Here is a 25,918-nt window from a genome sequence, read left to right on the forward strand (position 1 = left end):
ATCACCAAAAAAAAAAAAAAACAGCGACATCCATACGGCGGACCTTCGAAGGCGAAAGATGATATGGATGCCAATTAGCATAAGTAAAAATAGTCAATTTAGCCAAAAGATATGGAGGGAAGAGAAAATAAAATATTCTTCCACACCATCCACTGGCACAAGGTTATCGCGAGCGACGGTTGTGACCGTGGTGGTTGTACGCTTATTGATAATCACGTCGGTAAATACGTACACAAAATCGACGCGTCCATCTGGTATGAAGCGAACGCCATTGTGCGATGGGGTTTATGACCACACCCAAAAAAAAAAACACACACGCCAACAACTTATGCTTAATCGATCATACCCCGAATAGTGATCGCTCAATCAAAAAAATCCATCCACCGATAAGAGGGACCGATCGGAGTCTTCTTTCACAGCAAAAAACACACTATTCCTCCAAGTCTTCGTCCCAAAAACAGGATGGATTAGCAAATGGACGGAATATCTTCACCGCTCCACTTGATTGAGACGATACCGACCGATAAGACGTGTGTGTGCGTCTCGGGGTTTTGGATGAGATTATGGCAGCATAAAAAATAACCCATTCCATTCCCTTTTCGTATCGACCTACAATCGAACCGAACTGGCTCAAGACATACTGCCCTGCTGCGATCGAATGATCGGTACGCATGCGAGATACAATCTTCGCGGTTTCGTATAAAAAAACGTAGTGTAAAAACTACATCCCAAAAAAACCTTCACCAGGCTGGCACACACTTCACACCACAAACTGCCGAAGCGAAACAGGTTGTTTGACAACTCGCGGACCGGCGATGATGATGAAAAAAAGCAGGAGAATAAGGCAAAGGAACAGGTTGATGGGATTTTTTGTTTCTGTACTTTCAGCTCATTTCTTCAAATTAAATAATCAGGGCTTTCTGGCGACGGTCAGTTTTACTTCCAGCGCACCAACATGCTTTCAAGAGCTGCGGCCATTCGCCGGACACCGCGAAAGGGTTTTATGCTGGAAAACATACCGGGGGTGTACCGAGGAGCGGAAGTTCTACGTTTAAACTTTCAGTGTAAAACATCACGCACCATAAACTGCAACCGAACGGCAAAGATCCGTGGTGTGGTGTGGTGTGGGGTTGGAGCAGCATCCCAAGGAGCGGTTTAACTAAAATTAATGTTGAAGGACACGGACACGCGAAATGGAAGAAAATCCCGTACCACGGGACTGGTCAATTATTTTTAAACTTTTAAAAATAAATATGCATCCTGCCTGCCGCCAGCAGTAAAACCAGCTTGTTATAAAAATGAAAACCAATCCGATTAAACGTTCTTCCCACTTGATTCGGCTCGCAAGGAATGTTTTCCATTTTTTGAAGTTTACGAAAAAGTTAATTATCAACAGCTCGGTATGCTTTTATGCAAATCCGCTCACCCTCCGCGGACCAAAAACTACCGGAGCTCTGGTGCGCCAAACAGCTCATCATCATCAGACGCTGGCACAGCGAATGAAGCATATTTCGCATTATCAAACAACTCCTACGTAAAAGGCAGGAACGAGTTTTGCGATGAAATCATTGATAAAATATTTCAGCATACCAGTTTCCGCAATCTCTCTTGGCCACCTGTGTGTCGACCCGTCCGTGTATGGTGCTCATTTTTCTCTTTACCATCTTTCCTACCCCAAAATACAGTCCGAGCTGACACATCCTCCATCACAAGTCACGCATAATTTGGTAGTGCCACTAATCCTTTCCATCCCATCTATCATTCCCAATCGAAGAAATAAACGGGCGCAAGGTGGAAAGATAAATATGACCGAAAATGGTCTGACAGGTTTGGTTGTGTTTCTTGAAGCATATTCTGTGCTTCACACGTACCACACATCGCTTAGTTCACCTGTTGTGCTGATCAGACACTCCTTTGCTAAGTGACTATTTTGGAGACGAATAATGGCAAGTTGGGGTGGTTGGTATGGAATCAATAAAAATGTTTTGCTCGAGAGAAGAGAAAACAAAACCAGCCTTACCTAAACCCGTTAAGAAACACTTATTATCAGGTACTGAGTGAGGCGCGAAACGCTATCGCTTGGAATCTCCTTGGAGTTGGTAAAAGGCACGCTTATGTTGCAGGTGACGGGATGCAAGCCAAGCACACGGGAGACAAAAAAAAAACAACTTTTACCGGTGCGTCCTTAAATAGGACAAAAGGTTGCCGATCGTGTGGCAGGAAATTATGTCACAGTTGGGAAGGGAATTTAAATATAGCTGGTAACATCGGACGTAATAAAAACCTTCGTAATGTGCTGCGGTACAACAGGTACATGATTTTAATTCCTTATCTACCACCAAATGTAGGGAAAACTCACTCTGCATTAATTTTTATTCTGAATTAGTTTAACAAGTTCTGTTTGGTACTGAGGATAATAAGGATACTTAAGCAATCCTTATTATTTATATGCCATATAGCGTTATCATTTGATTTTTAGTTACCATATCCAGGAACTGCAATCGAATCTATGTCCCTAACATGAGCTTCATCCTTGAGAGAAGCAATTGCTGGTGAACGTCCTGATACCTAGATATTGCAGCATTAAGTTTAATAACCCGTTTTAATTGTTTTAGAATTTCTAAATTTTATGATCAGGATAGATTTAGACCATCCCAAAACGCAGTACGACCAAACAATGCTTTATCCTTGTGTAACTTTAATCAAGAAATCAGAGCATCGTTCCAGAGAGAAATTATTAGAATTTTTTCATGAGTCCTCTCATATAGGACCAATCACGTTGGAACTACATGGAAGCTACAGAACGAATCGTAGTTTCATAGACTAAAGGGTAAGACTAAGGCCGCAACTTCTTCTTCTTTTTGTCTTAACGATCTCTTAAGTCATGCCTGTCAGGTATGGCTTACTTAACTTATAGGTACCACGTTTTTGGATAGTCAGTCCTCACTGCGGAGGGAAGACCTCAGCTGCAATGCAAAAATATTCTTCAATTCTGCTTGGATGCAGGATTTTCGAACAAAGTAGAATCAAATGAGCTACGGAACGTTTTACTTACTAACTCCATTTTTCTGTTTTCAAATACATACGTCATTTGCTTCCGTTGCACCCTTACTTATCACGTACGTGGAATGCGTGCACCGTGCACGCAAAAAAAACCCGTGACCGCTCTTCAAGCGATAAACGCGATAAGAATTTAATTAGTAGCGTTAAGATTAGACGCTGGTGGTATGCTTCTTTAGGAAATTGAAACAATTCATTTAAGCCCGATGGTGGATGGGCAAGGTCCGTTCCGCTCACTGCAATCTTCAGTTATCTGATAAGACTACACGAGGTTCGTAAATAAGGTGACACATTTCACTTACCTCTTCGAGTGCTGAACTCTTTTCAGCGATCGAAGAACCAGCTTGTCTTGGACGTAAGATGTTGGACGGTTTGCATGACGTCTTTTATGGTTAAGGACAAACCTAGCTCTAGAACCTGTTTCGCACCAACGAACAAACGGGCAGCAGTGCACGATTCTTAACTTCACACAACGGCCGTAAAGACCTTCAAATTTGTGGTCCACAATCGAACAACGCGATTCATGGGCTAGTTTAATTCTCTAATTGTAATTGCACACTTGGCACGTTAGCAACGTACACTAGTATCGAGCACCAACACTGTCCCTACAAACATTGGACCGTTTTACTACCACACACTCAGTTAAATCACTTCACCCTTCAACACGGTTTGCGCCAAGTAACGTACCAGCCGAATAAAATACCGTTTTGCAAGAATGTCAAACAGCGGGCGCCCGCGAATCGAAAGGGCAACGCGGGCCCTTAAAAAAAACCGTCAAAACCTCGTCTCTTGCTTGGAAAAGAGGAAATGATAAACTCTCCCTCGCCTCAAATCTCGCAAGCTGTGGATTCGCGTTTCGTGTTTTTCTTCCTTTTGCACTATCAACTTTATCCACCGCGGAACCGGAAACGGCCACTTAACACTTAACCCGCCAGATCGCAAGGGCTCACACACAAGACGGTTTTACGGGGTGCAGCCAAGAACAAAGCAAACTCACGGACAACACAGTACGGACGTCGCGGGATACGGTACTTTTTTGTGAGCGTAGCATAAACAAAGGGCGGCAGTCCCTTTGGAGAATAGTGACAGGCCTACTCGTCTACGTCTCGTCAACCTATACTAACACACTACCAACGCGCCGAATGTTAAACCACTCGAAGCATGCTCTGGTCTCACATGAGAGTTTCGCTGTTTACATACTGATAGAACAAAATCATCAAGAGTTTTCCCCCTTTTTGTGAACCGATGGCTCAATCCCCACAAAGAATTTGCCCTTTTTTCGATCGCCGAGACGTTCTCTCTGGTTGATCAAACCCGCTCACTTAACTCACTTGACGTTTCCGCCTTTGTCAAAACAACGCCCCATCAACAACAACATTCCAGTGCGTAAACGGATACTTTCACAAACGAAGCCACCAATACAAAATATTGCTTTCCGTTTTATTATATTTTTTTCTCTACACACGCACCGCCTGCGATATCCCAAACCCAGCCAGCATATACGCACTATCAACGAAACGGGATGAATTCGACAACACCGCGGATTTCGTTTGGAGCGGCGATCGATCGCCGCTCCTTGCCAACCTGATTGTCACTCTGACCGGCATCCGGACCTGGTCGCTGGTTGAAGGTGAAATTTATGCGCTTTTCACTTTCACACAGACGCAGCTGCGTATGGCTGCGAGCGCCACTCGGTTCGATTCACGCACGCACTCACGGCGAGCAATGCGCCGCTTGTAAACAGTCTCGCGGAACACTTTGTTTATTTTTGTACCGATCGCTTAGTGCGCTTAGTTCAATGACGTTTGACATATTACTACTATGCTGTTTTCCTTTTCCTTTTTAGTAATTGGCCTTTTTCGTCTATGCTAGCGCAATGACATCACGTTGCACACGAGCACATGGACACACCTTCCGCACACACACACCTAGAACAATTCACCCCAACGAGCATAGCGCCCCGAGATTCAGACACACACACCACAAGGGTGCTATAATCCCCCCCTCCCAGCGAGAAACCAAAACAAAACTGTGCAAACACAAGTGCATAACACACGCGGCCTACGAACGCTACTAGCCGCGAACAAACACGTACCTTTCGCTGTATAATTAGAGACGTTGAGAGACGGCGTTGAAACAAAACAACAACAAAATATACGTAAATACCACAAACGTAAACTATGTAGCCTACGAGCGCTATGTATCTGTGGCTGCTGCTGAGCCACCACGTTCAGTTAGGAGGATTGCGCGCGCGGAACAAAAATTCGAGTCCGACCTGACTCGATCAACGTTTCGAACTCTTCTGAGAATCGTAGCGCCGAGCGCGAACACTTGACGCACTCCGCGAGCGAAGAAATCGTGCTGGGTTGCGTTTTTATGAAGGCACAGTGGGACGGTGGAATTGTACCGGGTGGACAAAACACCTGGGTTGGCGGAAAACATGTTTTCTTCACATGACTGAGGCCATACAACATGTTTAGTGAAAACACCAAAATAGTGTAGTAAAGTTAAAAAAAAACTCTGCTTATCTGTAATAGGACAGTTAAAGTGTAGGATACGCGCATTGCAAACTGGGATAATATCGTAATATATCGTAATAATTATTAAACAACAAGAAATTGTATATAATGCAACACCAAGCAATATACTTATTTTACTGTACCCAGTATGGATTCCCTTAGCGCTCAATCCAAGTTTAGCTCTTGATCAGCGTACAGCGCGTCGCATTATTGGCCTATGAGTAAAAACTAATTCTCATCCGATTCCTGTTCATGGCAAATAAATTAAGTATAAATGCGCTCTCAATTAAACTTTACACATGGATTTGCCGCATTATACCTTTAGTTTCTGTCTTCCGTACCCGTACACAATGTGCTTTTATGATTTGTTATCCAGAAGAACATTTTAAGAGCTGGTACAGTGATGAGATTATTGTCAATGTCATGTCACGAGAGTAGCACCGGACGACCCAGCCCGTAAAGCCTTGTTAATGTGATCAACATGAACAGAAGAGACGTGACCTACCTAGTGGCCTACTAGATGGAGTGATGTCGTTGTCAGTTCCGCCCGAAAGGTCAGATATTGGATAATGGACAGAGGATTTACAAGTAGTGAACTTGTAAGTGGAATTTTCTTGCGCAAGAAAATTGACAAACGGCATTCCTGGTCATTTCTCTAAATCATAATTTTGTCCAAAATTTCGCTACGTGCTACATTGTGCATCGGCGGATCATAGCAGCTGATCGTCTTTGCATTGAATGACGCGTGGTGCCTCACGCTTACATTCACAGTCCAACATACGTCAGCGAACGAGATAAAGCATAATGGAATTTTGACATAAAGAGAAAGAGAGAACTCCAATGGCAGGAGAGTCGTATGCGTATTCAACATCGCGCTCTCTTTTGCCAGGGTCTTGTCTCTCTTTTCCATTGTATACACCTGTGCGGCATATGCTTTGATTATCAAACATGTTCCCTTGTCGCACTGCCCTACCACCACTACCACTTCTACCTGCTGATCGGTTTTAGGTGCGTCGATGCTTCACGTTTTTCGGTGTTTTCTTTTTCTCGTCTGGTCTATGGGTCCGTCTTCGCTTCATTCATATCTATCCCTGGAAAACGTTCTGCTTATGCTTTTAATCCCCCTTTCTACCGGTCCCCTAACATTTGTCTGTAGCTTTTCCAGCCGTTTGGTACTGTCTAGTGAAAGAAGCACTAGCAAAGCCAAGAAGCAGCGAAGGAAAAGCGATAGGGAAAGCATCTCGAGAGCCCAGCGAAGAACAAAGAAGACATAAACGTAAGTGAACGCTTTTTGATGATTTTAATTCCGGTGGCCATTGTTGGAGGAGGCAGAGCGGCGCGATGTAAGAACCGTACGAGGGAAGCTGATTCTGACCAGCTGTAATAATTTGCGCTTGGATATAAATTGCTTCTCCCAGTTTTATTTCCCCCAGTTATTTATGATGCAGCGTTTAGAGGAACGATAATATGATAAAGAGTACAGTTATGAGGCAACATAATAGCTTCCACGGGTGAACGAAGCTGGACAAAGGGGGTGGGTGGGGAGAACGCTTAAGAAAGGTTAGCAGTTGCACTATCTTTGGTTGGAGTTTAATTGCTTTTTACACTCATCATATCCCCAAAGCAAACAACCAAAGATCCGCAATAATTGGAAATAGAAACTGTGGCCTTTTTTGTGCTGTTACAGCTAATGTCTACATCGTCCACAGAGTAAAGCGAAGCATAAAGTATGGTCTACCGGATGTGAAGCAGAAATGGTGCAATGGATGGTTCCAGCACTATCTATGTATGTTAATAGAGCACAAAAGACACTAAAAATGTTATGCAATTTAAAGTTGGGAAACGATAAAATTATCTATGTGCCCATTTCCGACTGCACTTATTACAACTCATCGATACATTTGGGGAATGCAATATGGCCGCACTGGCATGCGTATTGATAACCTCTAATAGTGTCGTTTTGGAGGCATTTTGAAATGTGCTCAAACAGTCTGAGGAATGTTCCAACTGCAACATTCCGACCGTATCGGTGTATCCATTAGAAATTATGAAGCAACGCTTGCACAAACTGATACACACCTGACACACGCCTCTCTCGTTTAATGACCAATAAGAAGCCTTCAGTTGCTTAACAAGAATTGTTGATTGTTGCCGGTTCACCGTTGAAGAAAGATCCTGTCAGCTAAACGCAATGATCGTCCAGAGGCCTTTGAGCATACAAAAACAAACGGTTAACCAAAGCAACAACAAAAAATGGAAAGTCTATCAATTTCCAAAACCCTATTAGTCCTGGCCCGGCCAGGTTAACGATACGACGTTTGTATTCCACTATATCTATCCAACGATCAGCGCGCTTCTAATCACTCTCACAAAGCGCCGCCCGACACTTCCACACGCCAGACAGCGAGCCAAGAAAAATGACCCCCGGGAACGAATGAAGGAATTTGCCAAAATTGGACATACGATTGCCCTGTGAGAGGATTTTCGGTTTCTGCCGCCGACCGAGATCTAGCGCTGTCCAGGCACGCAGCAAAAAGTAAAACTGACCCACTATTTTTCGCCCAAATTTGTCCACGTTTGGAAGTCGGGGTTGCGGCAACGACGGCGTCTTTGCTTCCACCCCAGTCACATGATTATATTTTTCCAATCGATTGGCCAACGGACCAAATGGAGATAGCATTGTCGGGTGAACGAGTTAACGCCTTTCGGACATTAGCAGGACCGACTGGCCGGGAGTTTGTTAATGGAGCGTGTGCTATAATCACTTGGGGGCCTACTCGCACGTGAGAGTTAGCCGAGTAACCTGCTAAACGATAGCTCTGGAGGACACTGGCCGGGTACAGTGGATGACGATATATTATGGGTACTGTAGAGTGATTAGTTTCTTATAAGCCTTTTATATAGCGCTTCCATGTCATATCCGTCAATATTAATAGCAAATTCTCCAAGATTTTACACATCATCCAACTTGATATTGAACAAGACTTTAATCGATTGTCGAAACAAATATAACTCAAAATAACTCTCACTGTAAGACCCAACTAGATACGAACGTTGCATGCCTCCCTGGCGACCTGTGTGCACACACACAGCCAGGCCACACCATTATTGACCGGTTCGATTTACTGTCAAAAAATAGGAACAGGAAAACCGAACGAACGAAACACCACTCCGACCGCGGGTCAGTTAATTATAAGCGCATTAGGCGCGTTTCCATTTCACCCTTCTTCTTGACCGTTCCAGAGGTTACGAGCCTACCCCAGGGCCTCTTCGGATAGCTCCAAGAAGGGTCGCACAGCGCAACGTGTGGGTTGTCTGAACCAAACAGTTCCGAAACGAAGCTCCCGATACAAAGCTGGACTGCGTCGTCGTTTGATTTTGTCCACCACAACGGTCCAAAGGGAGCATGTTAATGAAGGTACACCATCAAGCGATGTGATGATATCATCACGATCTTCCAATCTTCCCAGATCGATAGTGGCGAAGGTGGTGACAGTTCGCGTTGGATTTGAGCAGATATGAAGAGCTTCAATCAATGTCGCATCGATAAGCCGCACTCTTGTAGAGCGATTGAATTGGACCAGAACATTGAAACGTCACACTGTTTGTCGCTGATTGTGTCGCTGGGTCGTCCAGACACTGAAGGCGTGATTGTACTATAGTCTCTAGCGACAGACACAAGTGTTGCTAAAACACGAGCCACCAGAGCTTGTTCTCGCGTGTACCAACATAAACAGCGATGCCTTCAACGATTTTCCTAAACCCTCACCCTACATCACTTATCGGATAGAATGTAGATCGGTCCAACGTTGTTTTTGTTTTCTTCACCCTACCGGCAGAAGCGCTTAACCATCGTAATCGAATCGTTTTCATAATGAGCGACACTTCTGTAAAGGGTACGCCCTCGTCGGACCGTTTATGGTGTGAAACCGGATACCGTACCCGTTTATCGGCTGGCCGGACCCCTTTCAGCGTCATGCGGGAGGAAGAAGAAGAAGAAGAAGAAGCGCTAATAACATTCCTGAGGACAGCACCGTGTCACCGGGAACAGGAAATCGATCCAGTTTTAACGGCGCAACATAAAGACATCGTTAAGATGGTTCGGTTCGGTTCGGAGCGGTGGAATGTTGCTTGTTTATAATTTTTGGTGTTTACTGTTTGATAAGGTTTATTATGGTCGTTGTCAATCGGGCTGGACAGGTAAACTTGTTGAAGGTTATTTTTATCTTGGGCGATTATAAAAATAACTTGATGTATCGCTGGCAGAATGGTGTGCTGACCAGAAGTATATAAAAATAGCGAATTGTATTAATATTTTTCGGTTCCATTATATAATTCCACGTTATTCTACAGCCTCAGGAAACTTCTCCACTCTTAATACCCGTCGCAACGAACGAAGCTGGGACTGTACAGAATATTTATAGTCCCAGTACTCACATACGCCACAGAGACATGGACTCGGCCCAAAACTTACGATACCCTCTTAGCCGCGTTCGAGAGGAAGATGCTCAGAAGGATTTTTGGCCCCATATACGATAATCTGTACGATAATCTCACCATTGTGCAGCGAATTAGACTAGCCAGATTCGCTCCGTTGGGCTGTTTATGTCATAAGAATGACACCGGAAGACCTTGCTTGTAAAGTCCTTTTATGCCGTCCACACGAACAGAGGAGGCGTGGTAGGCCCAAACTGAGATAGAGTGATGGCGTTGATGCGTCCGCCAGAATGAATTGGATTGGCAGACGAAAGCGCTGGACCGTGAGATGTATTGCGGATTGTTGCAGCATTCCAAGACCGTGAATCGGTCGTAGCACCGGATAAGTAAGTAAGTTAGTAAGGTGTCCTTTCACGATTCGGAGTAGGAAATGTCTTCCAAAACATGAAACATGAACTATTTGCAAATTGGTCTTAGGCTATAATAAGGTCTTTTTATAACGAACTTTAAAGAACCTTTTGTACGAACATTTAATTTAATTTAATAAAAATTGTTCAGGTCAAGTTAAACCGCTATAAAAAAAACACAAGCGTCTTCAAGAAAAATTGAGCATTGTTTAGGTTTTTAAAAAGTTCATGCTAATTTTAGGTAAAAAAAAGGGAAAAATACTATTCAACAAGGCGAAATATCATCATAACTTGAGAGTTTTGATATGGGTTGTCTGATGTATTGTTTTCCTTTGTTTTATGTGTCCACAGTTCTTGGATATCCTTTCTCAACAATGCTCCATTCGTTTCTATATTTATTTGTCTGTATTTATTTACTTCGATGCTTATTTGCACTTTTCAAGCAGAGGTTTAGTCTTTATTTAACTTAAATGGTTGATTGTTTAACAACTCGTGTTTTAATCATTCTGATCTTCCATTCATATTGGCGTTTAACCATTGTTTAACATCTTTATACAACTACTAAACAAACTCACAACAACTGAAACCCTATACATTACTTGTGTTGCTTCACGCATCCACACGTAAAAAACAAGTTCATTAACGAACAAGGAAACAAACATCAACCAGCAAACCGATTTGCAGGCTTGCACTCACCTAAATGTGTCGCGACTTGCGTTTAGTAACACTTGTTGCAAAGCGGCACGGTATCTTCCTTTTGACGGGATATTTTTTTTTAAACCAAGCAAATTCCAGCCTTAAAACAAAAAAACTGACACCCCGGAAGCGTTGTAGTAGAACGAAAACAAACGGTGTCCGCACCATAACCGTCAACGAACGAAATTGATTTCCTCCACATAATGGTTTGAGTTGGAGAGGAGGTCTCCTCGCCAGACGGCTTGACTACACCAAGATCAAATTTCAACAGCCACAACTATTACCGAACCGGCTGCCATGGGTTAATACGGGAAGCTTGGGGTTCGAAACATCCCGGAAATGGCTTCGTACGGTACGGAACGAACACTACTGTTAGTTATCCAGCGGTTCTATTGCTTCTGGTCTGGTCGAGCTGTAAGCACTTGAGCATATGAAAACTTCCTTTCGCCACCGCAAAACTACGATAAGCTAGAAAATTCCTATGCGATCGCTGTGCGCCCATGTTGTGGGCAGATCGAACTGGATCACCATATGCGAACACACCAGACCGATGGAGGTTTCCGATCGTGTGCCCTTATGTGCCCGGAGACCACGGCAGTAATCGTATACTGCCAAGTCAGGTGTGCACCAACCGATCTCACCAAGAAAATGGTTTACATTGCCCACCGTCCACGCGATACTCTTCCGGGGTTTTCTGAAAAATGGACCGCGTGGTAGTCAATTACTCGCGTGCTGTGGGCAGTCGCGCCAAAGGGTAGTCACCGCAAGCGCTAGCTCGGGAATGCACCGTCCACAGCATAAAGGCACGAGGCTTCGGCCGATGATGGACACGAGCATCCGTGCAAGTGCACCGGCACCAACACTAATTACTAGCACCGGGGCGAGTGTTGTTTGTGCGTGTGGGCTTTAATTGATGTCATTACGACGTGACAAATCGAAGGTAGCTGGCACGAGAGCTGTCAAACGCCCCAAAGGGATGCCAAATTCAAACGAAAGTGTTTCAACGGCTTTATTTTAGCCTTTGGATAAAATAAACTTTTCTAGAGAAATGTTGTCGTCCAGATTCACCGTTCGATATTTTAATACTTGAATTCAAGTTTCGGGCAATAAAGAGCATCAGTTTAGGGAACATAGCTACTTTGAACTAATTTTAGCTCATTTTGCTTAACGCTCACGGCACTTGTTCACCTGGCCAATCTTGGTTGAACCTTTCGGTTGGCTGGCCGACCGATAAGGTGCCCGACAAGGAGAGCAACCTTACGTAAAAAGCTTTCAGGCACGTACGAAACGAACGAACAAAAACAAAAAACCGTACAAGAGTTCGCAATCGTAACGGTCGTTCGTCACGAGCGGCGTGTCACCGCGAACCGCGGTGGTGCGTCGATGACAGCTTTTTCGCTTTATGTTTAATGATGTCTGTTTGTTTTTATTCACCTGTTTGTTTTGTTGTTTTTTCAATTCCACTTTGCTTAGGAAACGATGAACGATTGATCACTCATTCGCCCCAAGTCAGTGGTCGGACATAAAAACTTACACACACCCGGGTGCTGCTCGACTTTGCACACGGCGTTGTGTCTAAGACGTGCGCACTTCCACCTCGCAGCCCCGAGTTTAGTGACACCAAATAAGGTCACTTATATCACAAAAAACCCCGAGCGCGATGCACTCGGGGATGCCTGCTGAGGCCGGCCGCCGATACTAAACACTGTACCAACGCGCACCGCAGGGTTACTAAAAATGGCAATACAATAAACTAAAACGGGGCAAAGTACGGCTGCCCCGGATGGTGGTTGATGAACGATAAAGTAACCTCACTGGCCGTTACAATCAATTGACTCATCAAAATGATTCAACCGTGCATTACACCGCACAAAACCAGCCTGGGGGCACATTCTGACGACAGTTTGATCAAGGAAATAGCAACTTCTAGAGCAGCGGCAAAAAAAAGGTGCGAAGCAATTAAAAAGTGCCCTTCTTTGTCACTTTTGGCTAGGGTGAATTACTTCCTGTTTAAAGATCGCGACAAAATAAAATTGAAATGTCAACATGGAAGGTACTTCTTTGTTCTAAAATCTTCATTGCTTTGATTTGATGTAATCTATCATTCGTCATTGCATTCTGCGCTTCAAAGCTTAATGCAAAACCAATTAAATGTGTCATTAATCATTGCATGATAGAGCGGTCTGGGGGCACAGACGATCACGGTGCTGGTCTTTACACGGCAGAACCGGAGTTTGAATCCTATCCGTGCCGTTTCCTGATAAAGTGAGCATTGCAACCCCATCTCACGATGTGCCCACAAATTATCTAGAAAATGCTTATTATCTTTAATACTTTTTTAAACATTTTTAAATAAACTCTCTTTTGATAAGACTGCACTTGTTAAGCATTTAAATTATTCCTCTTTTTTCTTTATTTTCTCATTATTTCCCATTGTTGCTCATTTATCCGTTTTAATTTATTTTTATTTTATTCATAAAGGATGGTCTAGCCATATTGCTTTTTTATTATTTTTTTTTGTGTATTTTTACTCTTTTTCTATTTATTTTTATAGGTTTTTATAGGAGCATTCTATTCATTTTCATATGTTGGTTCATTAGTTGTGTTACTTACTGTTGCAATAATTTTTTTAGCCAAATAAATGATTTTTCAACTCCTTTTTTCCAAAACAATCCTCGAGATAAAGCCTAATTTTCCAGTAAATCAGATACAACTTCTTCTTTTGGCGCTTTGATTCTGCCTGCCAACTTTGGCTGTTGCATGATTTACCCTTAGCTGGATAGTCAGTCCTGCGTACAGCAAGGCGGTCTGGATGGATTTTGAACCCCGGCCCTGCAATTGGAAGGCCGGCGCAGCTATCTCCTGAGTACAAGATCAAAGGATTTTTTACAACTGGTGTGTCTGAAAAGTTCTTGTTCAGCTGATTTGAAGCTCAAACCTACAATAAATTATGTCTATATAATTCGCATAAAGTATGAACATTAATTCGATAGGTTTTTGTTTATTGAAACTAGAATGAAAACATTCATAAAAAGAAATTGATTAAAACTGTAAAACTTTAACAATCTTCTCTTACTTGATTTATATGCTCCATTCAAATTTGTACAGCAAATCTCTACTCTTGTAAAGTTTTATTTTTAGTTAGAAAAAAGTTTGAATAACAAGTAAAGGGTGATTCATATTTATTTTCAACACAGCATTATGTCGAGCTAGTCTATCACAACAGAACATTCGTACCATTCGTTCCAAAGAACCTCCCAAAAAGAATATTTCTACCCACGTCCACATCCAAGCGATTGGTTCGTTCGATTAAATAACTGTATTCCTCCAGATTGTACTATCGGCCCATTACTCTGTATGCATCGGCTGCAACACCGCAACGACCCCTGAGAATGCAACGGACGCGGGCAGGAGCAAAAGATTGTCAACTAAGACACCGCCCCGCTTGCTTTTTTTTGTTGGAAATGTGTCCATAAATCCGGCACAATATTATTATTCCTAAAGGGCCACGTTCCACGTTTCGGTTCGAGAATTTCATTGATAAGCCTTTCGGCCACCAAAAGGGCTGCAAAGCAACATTTGTCTCCGGGCGAGCCTTTTTGCCCGGAGTAATCGTAATTTTATGTAAAGCGTTATCCAAGCAGTGTTCGGCCAACAACGCCGAATGTAGGCCAACACCATCATCTTCGGTCTCCCACACACATGGGAGCCCTTTTTACTGCCCGAATGCCTCCCCAAGGAGTACCGTTACGCCAATTGTCAAAGATAAAGACTTTGGAATCGTCGAACCAACAGATTTACAAAAGGAAAACGCCCAACACGCACCAACAAGAGAAAAAAAGGAATCTTCAACTCATCCGAAATTCATGCTGCCTCGAAGTTCCTTTCCTGTTTTCCGTGTTTCGACGCTTTTTGTTTGTTGTGGAATTGCCCCCATGCAAAGCAATAAATTTGATTTACACGTCTTCTGCCGGGACTGGAGCTACTACTGAAGCGTGTCCGGATGTCGTCTTTTCATTGGCGAATCATTCCTCTTCCCATTCACGCGGCTGGCGCGAATGTGTCTACTGATGAAGGTCAAGATATCCAGGGAACACCTGGAGATTGACGATCGCGCAGAAGATGGGTCATCTTTCTGTCATTCGAAGTTCCTAGACTTGCTGGAACTGCTCCGGAGAGTTGTTTTTTTATTTTCAAATCCCATCACGTACACAACAATGTGGGGTTGGACCCTTGTATTTTATGACACGTGAACAGGGCAAATTTTTTTATCACTCTTTATCCCTGTTGAAGTTTTCACTGTACCAGAGGACCCACAGGTCATACAGCATTACACAGTGCTGTGGTTAAGTCTGATCGTAGGATTTTTTTGTGTCAATTTTCTTTCTTTCGCACACTTGCGCATCATTACGGGTCGTGGTGCGTAACCCAATAAACGCAGCCGATCGCAACGGTTGGCCCGGATTTCGCCTTTTTCGGGGTGGAATTTGTTTCCTTGCGTTGTTTCCTCGCACCAGAGCGGGGCACAATCCGAAACAGGAACCTGTTTCGATTTAATGATCTCCGCGTCGTGTTCGTCGAAATTCCTCCCTTTGCCGAGCGACGGTCGATAAAATTAATCTTTCCTTTTCTGTTGTCAGTTTGAATTTTCAGACCCTTCCGATAGCACCCACAACGGATGGAAGCACGCAGGGTTCCTGGTCAATGCCGGCTCGTCTGGTTCGCTGGGAAGATCAATCTTCCCCACTTCATGACGTTCCACATTTTTCAGGTAAGTAAATGTAATTAATTTTCCTTTTGTTCAGAAAGATTTGATAATCGGCATTCACTGTCCGGGCGCATCGAGATGCATGGCATGTCAACTTAATCAGGACTACGGTGCCTGCCGTGCTAAATAAGTGCCAATTTCTCAAGCCACATAAATATCCCAAATATGAGAAGTGAGCCAAAATTTTAAAAGATTGGTAGTGAAGCGACCAAGAACATAATTTAACTCTGTTGTTATCGATCATAATTATGGCTTAACGGGCATTAATGCCTTAAAGAGAGATTGCACAACAATCATAAATATTTCTTAGTGTCTCATTTCTTCCCGTAAGTTATGTGATTGAATTTGAAAACTGGATTGTGATTAAAGCTGTCTTGTACAGCTTCAAAATACTGTTGGATTGTTTGTTTAAAAACCTCTGTTTTCAATACTAATTAATAGAAAGGTGAATAATTAATAATTAACATTTATTAGTAAACTTTAGTTAAATTTATAAGGAACTTGAATATAATAATACTTCTCGAAAATAAAAATAGAACAGAATAGTTATGAAATGCAAGACACTTTCGTCCACTATCGGCAGCTGTTTAATGAAATAAATTTATAGACTTTTAAAGCCGAGGTCCAACCACAAGAATCCATTCTTTTCTCCAGAATATCTTCACGCCCTCCCCGTAAAACGAGTTTCCTCTGGCATTGATAGAACAACTTAATTTGTGTCTACCCTGCTCTTGTCTCTATTGCTTCACTATCATTCCAAATCTCATCCAATGATTATAAAGTCGCCGAATGGTGGGCATTGTGGCTACGATAATGGCTTCTTGGTATGAGGCCGAACGATGGCCTGCTGGAACCATTCTCTGCCGGAATTACCCGCAGGGTTCAAGAACAAGTCCAGAACGTTGGATGAATATTTTCTCCCGGTTTAAAACATCTAATTTAAATCGCTTCTATCGCTGTTTCTGTCAACTTCAAACCAGCCGATCAGCGTCCAGCGGAGAGTTTTAGAAAGTGACTGACCACCACCATCAACTCTAATGCGATTACGAATGACAATTGGAAGGCTGAGCTGTGCTAACCACGACCTATCCCATCCCGACCTTGAACTGACTAAGAATAGTCAGAGAGGAAAAAAAAGCTTTCCAACCCGATCCAAGCTCTACCTAAATGCCTTGATTAAGCTCTTTTTGTTTGTTTGTTCTACTGCTAGCTCACTCACTTTCACTTCCAGAACGAAGCAAAGGGCCAACTAAGCCCGAAACAAATCCAAAGTTCCAAATCATGTTCAGTAGCTTTCGTTGCGCTTGAAGATCTGCGATCTCGGATGAGGCTGTATTTCGTAATCGGTCTGCGTGATATTCTAATTGGCTGGCAATGGGCAGAACCCCAAAAGTTAAGCTTACGAATGAACCGACTGAAGGGAAGAGAATAGAGAACAGGGAACAAGGTTTATTATGTGCGATGATTGGACGGATTCAAAAGGAATTTAAAAACTGAAAAAGTCGCACTCTGGGCTGAACATTCATATAAGAAGGGAAACAGGGAAGAAAGTGTTTAAGGAAATCAAATTTTAAGTGAATGTTTATTCATAAACAAATTTCCTCGTTAAACTTATCGGATTGGTTTGAATCTATAATCCAAAACGAACGTTAACAATACTGGATCATACATAATAAATACTAAAAATTATTTATTTTGGGTGTTATTGCTAGGTCATGCAGCCGAAGTGGTAGCGGCACCGGTCTTCACAAGGCAGGATCGGGAAATCCCATCCAGACCACTTCTCTATACGCAGGACTCTTTAACTTCTAATTCTGTTTCAAATTTTTATCACTATATTAAATTTACTTTGAATTTAATCATTATATTAAATTCGTGTCCTTTCTTCTCCAAACAACAGCCTTTTGAATTACAAAAACCTTAGAGCTCTAACCACGAATCAAATTGCATCGCTATCCAGTAACTTTTTAATGCTTGCTAGTTGACAATCTTAAATGTTGTTAACCGTTGCATGACGCAGTAACCTTTACATCATTCTTTTATTTCACATTTCTGCACCGAAAGCATTTGCCGCCCAATAAAACCAACAGCCATCCCACTCATTAATTCCCCGTGCATGTATGCAAACGGGCGCGAATAACTGCACCATGGCGACGATAAGCAAACGTGTGATGAGAAATTTTAAACTTCAACAAATAAACATGCCCGTGTCATCTTTGAGCGCATTCAAACGAGCCTGTTTAGTAACCTTCCTCTGGAAATTCCAACCCATGGGAATGAAGCGAACCCCAGCCTCACTCAACACTCTCATAATCTGGCCATACCTCAGTGATGTAATTATTGAGTGACGATTATAGAACTCTGCCCATCGGCAACAGAGTGAAAATAAAAAAAAATAAAAAAAAACGATAAACCCATAAACACATCCACTCATCACATAATGCAGCACCAACATTGGCGAAACAATCTTAACGAGCGAGAAATAACTGTGCAAGAAATTGTTCGCCAGCCAGCAGCAGTACGAAATAAAGGAATAAAGATATGCCCCCACAGGTCGGAGAAAAGCTTTCCCACAGCCATCGAAACATTCGAAAAATTCCCTACGGTCGCCTTTTTTTTGCACACTTGCGAATGAATCTCTCACAGGTTCCAACTGTTGGCGGTGCGATATTATTACGTAGCGATTCATCATTTCCTACCCGCGTTGGTTGTGGAGGTGTTTTTTTTTTGCGATTATGGGAATCAGTATTTCATATCAATGTTAAAATTGTTTCTTCCTTTCTCAGATTCGTTGCCATGCTGGTTGCCATATATAACTAGGGTCTGGCCTGATCCACTGACTGACTGACTGACAGGCTGACTGGCTGGTAGACTGATGGAAAGGTGAACAAAAAATTGCAGTGTGGTCCTTTCTTTCCATCGGATTATTCGAACAATGTGGTGTTTTGTTGGAAAAGAAGCACAATTTATGTTCACATCCATCCATCCTTTCAATGAGACAATTGGGACTGAGTACCGCATGTTGCAGGAGGTGTACGTGAAATGATAAGTAATCACGCGAAGCTTCATCATCTTACACTTTCCTACAACAATACATCCTCCGCTTTCTATATAAACTAATGCGGAGAACAATTAATTAAAAAACAGTTTTAGAAACCCCTTAAAAGTAAGCAACATTCCAAAAGCTTTTCCAGAAACATTTCAATTCACGCCGCTCTTCGATTCGCTTCTGTAACCGCTTGATGGGAGAAAAGTGTGTTTGCGGCGTTTTTGCTTTAAGTCTCACCTTTACTGCATTTATGCTGCTATGCAAATGACGTGTAAGCTCATCAACATCATCATCATTCCCTTCCGCATTTCGTCGTTTCACATGAATGTGGGTGAGAGAAACTGGCAGCGTTTGTTTTTCTTCATCAAGCGAAGAACTTCGATCACCGTGTAATCCTACTAATAGTGATCATGATTGTCGATCTTTCAGTGTAACACTTTCCACAGGAGGGGTGAAAAAAGAAACAGAAACCATTTTACATTCAAAATTCATAAACAAAATCCCCAATGTGAAGCTAAACGATTGAACTTAATCAAAATCACATAAGCGCCATACCGGTGCCGAAAGCCATTCTGTTAAGCGGTCACTGTTCGGGTGCTGCGTGACCGTATCAAAAGTGCATTTCAGGTGCAGCGAAAGTCCCACCCCAAAGGGAAAGTAGCGCAGACAGTACTCGACAGGTGACCTTTCCTGCCGGGTAGTGCCGAAACCGTTTATGCTAATTTATCACATTAAATTACAGCCAATGTGCGTCGTGATCGTTGGCGGGTTTTTGTGTTTCCTATGGGGGAAAAGCATTTGCGGTTTGAGTGGTAGGTTAGTTTGGAGTGACTTTGAATAAAAAGACTCCGTTTTTCTTTAAATGGTTTTAATTTTTTTAATCCTTTCTTTATAATTATTCAGCACGGTCTGGCCCCAAATTGCTTAAAACATTTGACTAACTTAGCAATTTTTTTTTGTTTTACCACCCAAAACAAAGGTCAAAAACTTGCTACATTTCCTTCCAACCGCAGATCATGATTGCGCATCGAAACAGCATATCTCCAAGTCTCAATCTCGCCTGTATGCATCAGTAAATCGATAAATTATAGCAACTCACCAAACAGACCACACACAAAACGAACCACGACACTGCACAGGAAGCAAAACCCTATTCGTCTTGTTTCTTCTTCCTTTGTATGCTTTTGATGATTTCATTAAGCAAACAAAATCTTATGTTTTTGACATAACGAGCTAAAAAATATTACATCAACCGCATCGAACAAAGATTCGCCTGAAAAGATAAACTATCGGGACGATCGTTTCACTCCTGCATGTTGCTACATGCCCGTCAGCAGGTTAAAGGTGGTTCACCTCGATCGAAACTGCACGGTTTCACCTGAAATCCACGCTGCCCGTAGTATGGCAAGATTTATGGATTATGCGTTGTTTACGAGCCCACCGGACCGTGATTAGCTGGTGACCTACTGGTCGCCGATCCGACTGGTGGCGGTTTTTCAGTCGGCCCACAAAAATCGGCCTCTCCGCTCTCTCCAAGCGATGGGGACGACATCGCGGCAGGACAGGTGTAAAACGATAGCGCACGACGCTGGTCGAAAGCTGTGATGATTAGGGTACCTTTAAAACCCTACCGATTTTACCGATCTACGCGCTTCCAAAGCGCAGCTAGATTAAGTAACAGCACAACGCGAGAGACGCATTCCCGGGGTAACTTATGATAATGAGGGTCAAACGATTGGTGGCGCAAATCGATCGCGTAATGATCGTACCGCATCGATCATCACCGTTTCGGTGGTTGGGAATTTTAGAGGGATTTTTTTTTCTTCAAATTAACTAACGAAATCGAAGCTCGTTTTGTTTTGGCTAAATGGTATGAAGCTGGGCGATGAAATGTATGGGAAAACGAAAGACTTCAACAAAAGCGACGAACCCCTTTTTTGCGAGAAATCGCTATATTTAACGGTTTTTCTGACTGCATTGCAAATGCCGTAGAGTTTCTTTCGGTAGTAGGATTCTGTGGCATACTTTGGCTAATGTCTTATTTATCTTTGCCACCAACGACCTTCATCTGAATGGCCTACATACAGGCTTCGGTACAAGTACAAATGCACATAGTTCATAGTTCCATCCATCCATCCGGTGTCAATCATCTCGGATCTGAATGTCCTGGACGCCGCATTTGACCTCAAACCTGTGTCCGAGGTAACACCACGTATCGATTTCATAGTAAAAGGGGCTCACATCATGTAGCGGTAGCCTTAGCTGACCTCACCGTCCACGGGCCGCTGTACTTGGGCACATGTTCGGACGGAAAGTGCAGTGTCATTTCGTGATTGATTAGGTGAAGGTGAGACGGTGGAATGTGAGAAAATTAACCTGCTTCCCTGGTGAGAATCCCTGCAAAACTCTGCCCTTCGAAACCGCCCCGGCAGGGATTGCAACAGGAAAAATGATTTATACCCGGGACAGTGAAGTGAAGAAAGGACAAAACGGCCAGCCGGCGCACGGTGCAATTCAACTGCACAAAGCCCATTTTATGATCGCGCGAAGAATGAAAAGATGAAATGGGTCCAACCAGTCACTTACGATTATGAATCGCAACGGAGGCACACAGAAAAGTGCAATCGGTACGATCCATCTCTCCCGGCATGGAAAGCGCCATCGCTGCAAGTGCACCGTCGCGTTTGCAAGTTTTTCGAAAGGCAGTAAATAGCGCTGCGATCGTATGCTGCTGGAAGTGGTATAAAAGCGACACAAACGCATCGAACGCATTATTGGCGTGTGTCACCGTTGTGTGTTGTACTTGTAACTGGAGCGCAACCTCCACCAAATTACTCTGCACCGATTTAATGCATCGAGCGTGGTACCCGAGAAAACATAACGATTGCACACAGCGAGCATCACTGCAACGCTACTGCCATGTTTTTAGTTGGCAGAAATTATGCTCTAAATGACACGAAACGAAAAGACAAACGAACCGTCGTCGTCGGTCGATAAACAATTACCTCAACAATGACAAATTGCCAAATGATTCAAGCAAAACGGGAGTAACCGGTGTAACAATGCGAATGGAAATGGTTGCGAAAGTAGTTCATCATCAATGCGGTGCTTTAGCTCGTGGCTTATCAAGACTTCATAACTCGTATCACGTTATCAACTTGATTGGTAATTTTTGAAATGTATTTTACTTTCTAGCTAATTGCTGTTGTTACAAATAAAAAAAAAGCTTTTTCCTTTCTTAACCTTCTATCAAACGAGGCTCTTTTCTTCCGCTTTTTTTTGGAACCATGTTCATCTTCGCTTTTCCCACTTATTGCTCGGGATCAATGTTCTAGAACAAAGACGATCAATCAACGGCAGCCGCTGCCGGTGAACGTTCGCCCGGTTGATGCGTTTGATCGAAAGCGAACTAACCTCCCTACCCCATTGCGCATCGAAAGTGAAATGACCTTTGCCGGGGCAGGTCGCGGGAGAATGGTTTTCCCTTCAGCGGTACCGGTACCAGCCCAGAACGGAACACAATCGGGCGATGACGGGTGCAAGATAGCAGCGAAACGGAGCGAGAGAATGTTTAAGGTTCAGCACAGTAATTTGAACTTGAAAAGCGTTTGGATCGCCAGTATCTGAACACAACACACACACACACACAACACAACAAAGGAAATTGTTACGGTACGCCCGGGAGAGTCTACGTAGGTAGCTACTTGGTTTAGAGTGCTAGTAAAGAAATTCTAATTAGAGGGTTAATTAAAGCATTTTAAGATGAACGGACACCTTGTCAATTTTTAATTAAAAAAAAACTTTGAGCAGGTTAAGGAGTCGCATTGAAAATTATTCAGGTTTAAAACTACATTTTTTTCTATAATTAACAAGCAACAACGTATTCAGAACTAAATAGCGTGGTTTGAAATAACATTTAATTCTTGAAGATACTACAGTTCCTAACATAATCAAACCAAGAATCGTCTTGGTTAGACTAGCTAGAGGGCTGGAAACAGATGATGTTGCAGTAAGTATCTTACACCTCGGATCCCGTTTCCGTTCCTAAAGATCCTGGATCGGATATCTCCAGATCCGGGGTCCGGGATCCAGGAATCCGGAAATAGGGATCCAGGATCTTGGGAAGCTGGAGTTTGGGATCTCGGATCTGGAACTTTGGAATCAGGAATAAGGGATCTTGAGGTTCGGGATCTTGGTAACCTGAATCTTGGGGTCCGACATTTTTGGATCCGGTATCTTAGGATCCAGGATCTTGAAGTTCGAGATTTTGGGACCTGAATCTTGAGATCTAGAATTTTTGCGAAGAAAGAGTCTTCTGTATACACCATACAGTTTGTCTATACCTTGAACCTACGTTGCGTAGACCTGTAACACGGCTAAATTAACTTGTAATAGCAATTTTTTTAATACAAACCCCTCCACCTATGTTAATTCTCTGGGTTTTTTTTGCGTGTTTTAGTTGGTGAGTTTTGGTGTAGAATTATATAAAAAATCAGCTTCAAAACACTGAATCACTTCTTCCCAAACGAACTATTTACTTCATCAAACAACCGAGCCCGAACGGTAAAACCACCATCTTCATTCCATGCTTCACTTTAATTTTTGGGAAAAGAAAAACAAACGCTCGTCTTAAGCAGCCCGTTAAAACTGCCGGCAATTTCCTTCATTTGCGTCACTTAACGTGACGTTAACATGAGCAAACCGCACGCACCCCATTCCATCATTGTCCAAATCAATGGATGCGTAACGAACTTTCTTCCAACCTGCTGCTACTGCAAGCCTTCTGCACAGCTTCATCTTGTTTGCTCATCGTATTGTTTCACCGTATGCACAACCGCTCCGTGCAGAAGGAATCGTTCCTCGTACCAATCGTTCGCTGCATTTGGGAAAACTGAAAGCAATTTTTTTCTCTTGTTCGCTCCCCACGGTGAATCATCTCCGAAGCAGAAGAGCAAGACAATTCAACCCGACGCACAGTGTAGGTAAAGGGTGTAACGGCAGCAGCAGCATCGCCATTATCGGCACATTGTTATCGCGGAACCGGTTGATAATCATCGTTCCCATCGGTCGATGCATCGTGTGGCATAAGGGAGGCCATATTGCACGCGTAATGCACCGGCAAAGCGCGGTCGCGAGGGAACAAACGAAAGTGAACCGCTTTCCCGAGTTCGATGCACCATTCTTCCATCGATGCATCTGGCACAATGCACTGCCGGCGAATCGATGCGACCGGGAGTGTCGAAGGGATGGTTTGACTGTCGTAATAATCGAGAGCGTCATAATATGGCGCTAATGGGTGGGATGGGCGCGTTGTTTAATATTTGAGACCCTCTTTGATTTGTAGACTGTGCATGAAATTATGCAATGGAAAAACGGGCAAGAGAAAGAGAATTTCCTCCAACAAAGCCAGCCAATTTTGTTAACCTTTATTTATATGCAAAAAGCATAAGATAAACTTCAGACACTGATCCAACCTTTTGCCACTCATATCTCTTCCAAGTTCCTATTTTTAATATCACCCTTATGTAGTAACTATCTCGGCGACCCATTTACCATTTGTTTCCAATTCTTCTAACACAGCTTTAAAAGCGAAACAGGAAAAAAGCACACTTTTCATCCGTTCTGCTGCGCGCTCGCTATGGGAAACTGAGTAGATAAGATGTACAACGAAAAACAATTAATAGAAAACGAAATGCTCATAACCACGGGATGAACAGGAATCCCTTCGGGCCTACAGACTGATGAAAAATGGTTAGGAAACAAAAAGGCCGTAGGAACAAGATAGGAGGAGACAAAAGGCACGGCATGGAATAAAAATCCATCACCCAATTTACGGTTCTTAGAGCCAGTTTTCCGGTTGAACCGTTCTGTGTCTAATGCCGTGACCGCCATCGTGAAGCATGTTTGGTGTTATGTTTGCGGTATGTTTGTTGCCCAATGCTACCTGTGTTGGTTTCCATCTTTCCCATTCGCATAATTCGCTTCATCACACCCAATAAAAGGGGTTCTTATCGAATCGTTTTGATTTCGTTCTTTTTCCAGTTCCCTGTTCTTGTTGGCTGGCTGGGCTGATGCTTGCACGACGGTTTGTGCCGACCCGTAAAGGAAGCCATTAATTTTCACATCCTACGCCCACGAGCAGGCACGATTCGGGGGCGGGAAGAGCCAGTCGGCGGCCGCCTACAGTGATCCTAGGGAAGCCAACAATAATTATGGGCAACAAGTCATTAGTGCAACAGGTTGTGTTTTTTCGTAGGTAAGCTGGTGAGCTGAAGGACCCGATGTTTGATTGAAGCTCACGTGAAATTGGCAAATATTTGATGATTTTTTTATGATGTTCTTGGTTCGTTTTTGATTGTCTTGCTTTGCTAATTCCAGTTATAAGAATATGAGTCTCAACTCTGCTAAAGCTATAATTAAAGCTTCAAGGCTGTAGGACATTGATATTCTATAAATTTATTGAATATGTTTTTTTTTATACTGACATTCTTGTTTGGTTCGATAATGACTAGGAATCAAACCAATCTGCTACAACCAGAGCAAGCATCACATAAATTAATATCTAATGATCCTTTCTAAATTGAGTAACACATATCCTTTCCAATCTGATCTTGCAGCCTTACAAAGATTCTCATGCTTGCGCCAAGCAGACCATGTTTCAAATCGTATACAAAACTCTCGGCAATAAATACTCATCACTCAACCTGTAATAGCAGGGATGTGCTTTCAATTACCACTCTTCACAGTGCAATACCAGCACCATCAATTCGTCTCAAACAGGGACCTTCTTTTCCGAAACCCAAAAAAGGATGAACTATTCATCCTAATAACATTCCTTTCTCTCTTTTTGATCCTCTATTCCTCTATTCCTTATCCCTTTGTATGAGTTATGTAAGAAGGCATCAGCTTTCCGTGAAGGATCCTTAATCACCTGACCGTATCCTACCTTAAGGCTAATAAGGCAAAGGATAAAGAATAGAGC

General features: G+C 42.9%; 2 protein-coding genes across 16 annotated transcripts in view; one reads left to right on the forward strand and one right to left on the reverse strand.

Annotated features, from left to right (window-relative positions):
• Positions 1 to 5,380, reverse strand: part of LOC118513578 (rho GTPase-activating protein conundrum) — a 51,472-nt gene extending 46,092 nt beyond the window's left edge. For 2 of the 12 annotated variants that reach the window (XM_036059529.1, XM_036059528.1), the window contains exon 1: positions 5,156 to 5,380. The gene's annotated coding sequence lies outside the window, so the exon portion shown is untranslated. Of the gene's footprint in view, positions 1 to 3,362; positions 3,666 to 3,747; positions 4,010 to 4,057; positions 4,231 to 4,260; positions 4,279 to 4,391; positions 4,412 to 4,529; positions 4,546 to 4,567; positions 4,587 to 4,644; positions 5,117 to 5,155 lie in introns of those variants that run through there. The other 10 variants (XM_036059530.1, XM_036059532.1, XM_036059533.1 and 7 more) reach the window with 10 other exon arrangements.
• LOC118513579 (crossover junction endonuclease MUS81-like) overlaps positions 1 to 25,474 on the forward strand; it is a 108,045-nt gene extending 82,571 nt beyond the window's left edge. The window contains exons 3-4 of one of the 4 annotated variants that reach the window (XR_004906487.1): positions 15,760 to 15,890; positions 24,979 to 25,474. The gene's annotated coding sequence lies outside the window, so the exon portion shown is untranslated. Of the gene's footprint in view, positions 1 to 15,759; positions 16,318 to 16,867; positions 18,160 to 18,673; positions 18,820 to 24,978 lie in introns of those variants that run through there. The other 3 variants (XR_004906486.1, XR_004906488.1, XM_036059542.1) reach the window with 3 other exon arrangements.
• Positions 25,475 to 25,918: the final 444 nt, after the last annotated feature.

Source organism: Anopheles stephensi, chromosome 3 (genome assembly GCF_013141755.1).
Source record: "Anopheles stephensi strain Indian chromosome 3, UCI_ANSTEP_V1.0, whole genome shotgun sequence".
NCBI lineage: Eukaryota > Metazoa > Arthropoda > Insecta > Diptera > Culicidae > Anopheles > Anopheles stephensi.